The sequence below is a fragment of the Eretmochelys imbricata genome, chromosome 1, assembly GCF_965152235.1.
Source record: "Eretmochelys imbricata isolate rEreImb1 chromosome 1, rEreImb1.hap1, whole genome shotgun sequence".
Taxonomy (NCBI): Eukaryota; Metazoa; Chordata; order Testudines; family Cheloniidae; genus Eretmochelys; species Eretmochelys imbricata.
The window spans coordinates 12,405,118-12,411,117 of record NC_135572.1 but is presented as its reverse complement, the minus strand read 5'-3'; positions in this window follow the sequence as shown (position 1 = coordinate 12,411,117).

The window sequence follows — 6,000 nt, the reverse complement described above, 5'->3', positions numbered from 1 at the left end:
GTTTAGATTTAATCCTCGTCTCCAATAGCCAGAGATTTGTTGAAACTCTGAAGCATGAGGGTTAAGATCCCTTCCAATTTTTTTGGAAAGCATTAACTATGATAATAATTCTGGATATGCATGTTACCAGATAAATGTCCAATCCCTTTTTAGATTTGCTATATTCTTGGCTCCAATTACATCCTGTGGCAATGAATTCCCCAGTCTAATTATATGTTGTATGAAAAAGCATTTCCTTTTATCAGTTACAATCCCAGTGTTTTCACTCTCTTCATGAGAGAGTTTTTCCAGACCTATGTTCATTCCTTGTTTCCACTTCTCTGAACTTCTCTAGCTCTACAATATCCTTTTGAGATGGCGTGACAGGACTGCACAAAGTATCCAGATGAGGCCACAACACTGATTTATAGAAAGGCATTATAATTTTCTTTGTATCATTCACCATCCTATTCCAGAGACATTCCAGCATCTGGTTTGCTTTTTTGACATTGAGCCAAGGTCTTCATTGAGCTGTCCACAGCAGTGCCCAGATTCCCTTCCCACACTGATACAGTTAATTTAGAACCCTGCAAGGTGTATGAGTAATCTAATTTCTCCCTCCAACATGCTTTACTTTATATTTATCAATAGCGAATTTTATTTACCATTATGTTGCCCATTCACCTGGTTTGTTTAGGTCTCTCTGAAGGTCTTCACAATCCTCTCTGCTCCCAACTTGTATCATCTGCTAGTTTTTCTACCACACTACTCACCCCGCCCCTTCCAGATCATAAATAAAAATGTTAAACACCAGTGGATTTAGTATGGGACCTTGCGGCACCCACTGTTAACCTTTTGCCATGATGAAAATGGACCATTTAGTCCTATTTCTTGTTTTCTGTTCCTAGCCAGTTTTTGATCCATGACAACAATACTTTACGGCATGCCCACTGAAGCACATAAATCCACACCGTGTAGAGGTCAAGCATAGGAGTTTATTACGTACAGCACTGACGGAGTATCACCTCGCTTATTCGGCTCAGGGACACTGTCAATCAATTGATTACAATGGAATATATGGATTTTCTATGGGTGGGGAAAGTGACGGGGTAGGCAGTCCCACACCCCCGGATAGGTTTAGCTGCAAGGCATGATAGCACAGTAGCCAATGGTCAAAAGGTTACATAATGTCTCCGCCCATGGTCTCAATGGTCTAAATTAACATTTAGCATTTAATTAGTACTTTAATAAATATACTAGTATAGAATATATGTTGGATTCAATTTGGGGTCCATAGGAATGAAGTAGCTCCTTTGATTGTCCAACAGATACGTATCTAGGGATAAAAGCAAAGAAACAGTGAAAGTATATGGCAAAGAAGATTGTCTTTCAAGTTGCTTATTTGTGTTTTAAGGCAGGCATCAGTTCCTGGGAAAAGGAGGTGGGAGGAGGCCATATCTTATACTGACATGCGTGAACCTTTCATAAACTCAAGGTTGGATGTGTGGGAAGAACATCTCCCTACAGAAGAAACTAACACAACAGAAACAGGGCTTTTTTGTTCTATTTGCAACTTTGAATAAGACACAATTATTGCCCCCAACATCTGGTGTTTTGCTGACCAGGCACATCTTAGCAAAAGTAAGGTTATCTTTGGTTATTCTGCTTTCTCTTAGATATTGCTAGGCCTCTACCTCTTGACCAAACTCTGGACTTTGGGCCTGTACACAAATCCATATACCAGGTTATTACATCAGCAATGGATTTTAACCCTTCAAGTCCCTCCTCGTGACCCTAGGGTTCCCTAACCCGCCAGGTCAAATATACCAATTTTAATGTACCCAGTCTATTTCATAGTTGCCGGTAAAGCACCAATACCATCAGGAATGTCAGTATAGACACTCCCCACATAACTTGACAAAATAGCACCCAGATCCATCCCCAGGGGACCTTATCACCTGAGATGGCATTGCCCATGATCATCGTTTTTGCCTCCACTGCCTGGTTCTGCGCCTTCAATACTTCACATCAGCCTGGTCCACGGTTTTCCCTATCAGGGTGTACCTCAGACGGCCTTCCCCAATATGCCTCTGGGCCTTGGCCACCAATGCCTCGATCTTCGCCTGCAGGGCCTTTAGAATCTCCTCTAGATATTTACTTCCGGAGTGCCATTCCGGATCCCATGTTAGGTTACCCATCATTGGCGGAGTACGGTGGAGCCGCGTCCTGTCAACAGTCAGGGTTGCCCTTTGGGGAACCATCATGCACACGGATGGATGCCTCGAGGGGCAGGGCTTTCCATTTAGCTCGATGGAGTGGTTCTGGGCAGTCACACACCAGTAGGTACCGTTCATCTGGACCAGCTCCGTGTGCGCCAGTTTCTCAGTGATGGCCACTTCGAACCTAGACAGATTCGTTAGAATATTATATGGGCATGTACACAGAATTTCCTTATCAGAGTGGGTGCAACATTCACTAGGATCCAGTGCTCTCCCAGCAACCTCAGAGTATGCAACGCCTTCTATCTTAATAGCATGACCCCTCCTCCATACTTGCAGGGAGGTCACCATCCTGGCTTGCTGTAAATGAGGGATGCCCAGAGGTACCAAAAGGTTAAAGAGTATACTGTGACCTGTCCAAACTGGTCTTTGGACTCTTATTGATTCTCTGTTTCCCCATGCCCATGGAGGGGTACTGGGGAGATAGGATTCCACTACTTCCATAAGGGCTGGGTGGACCCGGCCATCAAGGAGATCGGTTACAATTCCCTGTGTGGTGATGGCCAAAGTTTGTCCTGCTCTCCAACAACTCTCCTCCAGTGCCTTTATTTTAGTACCATTTATTAGCAGGCTGGTGACTTCTTGACCCAGGTATTTTGTTATATTTAATGAGGTGGATACAGAGGTTGACAGATCCTTCAAGCTGTCTAGGATCAATTGGCTGGCCCTATTAGTATCCAATCCTCCCCAGGCATTAGAGATTACAGCGTCTGCCAGCCTTGATTCAAGTCGGTCCCTCCTCTCAGCTTGGCGTGCTATGGTATAGGTGTTGCCAACAGAATTACCTGCACCAAACCATCCTGCAAGGGTATCTAGTAATCCCCTCTTCTATCTGGTTAAGCGCTCACCAATTTGGTTTGTTAGGCTAGTAATATTTCTACTCATTCGAGGCCTGATCTTTGCACACTGCCTGTTCACTTCCTCTAATGGAATACGCACCTCAACCCTGTAAGAGTAGAACACCACCGAGGTGAGGAACGGTAGTGCTGGTCCTATCATTACCAATCCTGATTCTGGAACAGGGATTTGTTCAGGGCATGACACACAGTCAGGTGGTTCCACTCTGTCTCTGATAACTTGATTGTTACCAGTCGTGGGCATTCTAATTTGGGCCATTTTTTAACAAATTTATGCCATGCCTTTGGGGATACCTCTGTCTGTGCTTTAAGTGGTAAGCCCCATCCTGAATTAACAGGCCCAGCCTCCACAGGTACCATGTCAGTATAATTGGCACATGGTCTTCCATGAGTGTTTGGTTTCTTTCTCACAAAATCCCACACAAATTCCAGTATCGAGGTCTGTGTGGTTTCAGAGTAACAGCCGTGTTAGTCTGTATTTGCAAAAGGAAAAGGAGTACTTGTGGCACCTTAGAGACTAACCAATTTATTTGAGCATAAGCTTTCGTGAGCTACAGCTCACTTCATCGGATGCATACTGTGGAAAATACAGAAGATGTTCTTATACATACAAACCATGAAAAAATGGGTGTTTACCACTACAAAAGGTTTTCTCTCCCCCCACCCCACTCTCCTGCTGGTAATAGCTTATCTAAAGTGATCACTCTCCTTACAATGTGTATGACAATCAAGGTGGGCCATTTCCAGCACAAATCCAGATTTTCTCCCCCCCACCCTTTTTCCACACACACAAACCCACTCTCCTGTTGGTAATAGCTTATCTAAAGTGATCACTCTCCTTACAATGTGTATGATAGTCAAGTTGGGCCATTTCCAGCACAAATCCAGGTTTTCTCCCCACCCCCCCCACAAACCCACTCTCCTGTTGGTAATAGCTTATCTAAAGTGATCACTCTCCTTACAATGTGTATGACAATCAAGGTGGGCCATTTCCAGCACAAATCCAGATTTTCTCCCCCACACCCTTTTTCCACACACACAAACCCACTCTCCTGTTGGTAATAGCTTATCTAAAGTGATCACGCTCCTTACAATGTGTATGACAATCAAGGTGGGCCATTTCCAGCACAAATCCAGGTTTTCTCCCCCCCCACCCTTTTTCCACACACACAAACCCACTCTCCTGTTGGTAATAGCTTATCTAAAGTGATCACTCTCCTTACAATGTGTATGACAATCAAAGTGTTTCCTGTGTGTTTCCTCCCAAGCCATCATGGCAATATGCCTTGTAATTGTGTTCAATTGAGGGGTAACCCAGGACCTTGTAGTCCCCTTCACAAGTAGTATGCAGCTGTCCCCCTTTAAAGGTAATCCGGACATTGGTTGCATTAAGTACAGACACTGTCCCTCGAAGAGGGCCACAGCATCGTCTAAGGGTGTCACCCTGCCCATGGCACACTACTTGCGTCCTTCCTCATGCACCACAGGGACAGCAGGAGCCTCCCCATGGTCGCTCTGGTTGTCCTGGTCACCCTTCAGTCCTTCCTCCTCCACCTTCTCTTGTTTACCTGTGGAGACACTTGTGGAAACATTGTTAGTATTGACAGATGCTGATTTAAAATAGTAAAGCATCTTTTTCCATAGAGGGCCACCACCAGTGTTTCAGGGCGGCTTTCATTTGTCTCCACCCCAGATGAGCTGGAGACAGGATGGCATGGAGCAGCAGAGCCCCTATGCACTCCGGGGCTACCAGCTCCTCCTCCCCGGCCCATACCAGAGGTGATTCTTATATACACAGCCTTGTTCTTCCAATTTACATTTTTCTTCTGGGCTTATGGTTGCATATAGTTTTTTTAAATTTACTTCCTCTTCGGGCACTACAGCTACACAAACCTTAATAGGACTTGCTTGTGCAATTTCTTTGGCCCATTTATGTGCCTAGTAATTTCCGTTTTGTTCCTCGCTTGAGATTTTAGTATGTGCTTTTATCTTTACTACTGCCAGTTCTGATGGTAGTTTGGCAGCTTCCGTTAGTCTTTGAACTGCCTCCATATTATTAATTGGCTTGCCAACTGTTGTTATAAAACCCCTGCGTGACCACACGTTCATGTAGTCATGTACTATTCCGAATGCATATCTGCTGTCTGTGTATACAGTGAGCTTCTTGCCTTCCCCCACTCTCAAAGCTTCAGTGAGGGCTGTTAGCTCCGCTTCTTATGCTGATTTTGATCCTTCCATCTGACCTGACGCTATCATTGTCCCATCACAGAGTACCACTGCCCATCCAGTGTGTGGCAGTCCATTTTCATACTTTCTTGATCCACCTACATACAAAATTATATCTGAATTCTTTAATGGCTCTTCTTTAACTCTCCCCAACACTTCCTCTTCCCTATCTATAAGACATGCGTGTACCTCTTCCTCTATGTTCAGACATTCAGCTACATTTATTCCTTTGTCCCTTACTATAGAGAAGTTGGGGTTTTGGGAGCACAATGTTGATTCCCACTGACTCCTGCAGGCATCTGTTACAGATCTTAGCCGCCCGGTATTAAGGAGATCAATAAGTGTATGGGGTATATGTAACACTAATTTCCCCGTGAGAGTGTATGATTTACAAGCTTTTACTGACCACATAGTGCAATCTAGAGCTACTCCGCACGCACTCCGGTAGTCCCTGGGATACAGGGGGTCTTAAGGTAGATAGGTATGCTACTGGACGCTGCTTATCTCCCTGAAGTTGTGTCCATACAGCTGAGTATTGAGTTTCACTATGGCTGCAGTAAAGGTGGAACGGCTTTCCCATATCGGGTAAACCCAGGCTGGGGGCAGAGGCTAAAGCCTGTTTTATTTTTATAAATGCCTTTTGTTGTTCTGTGCCCCAT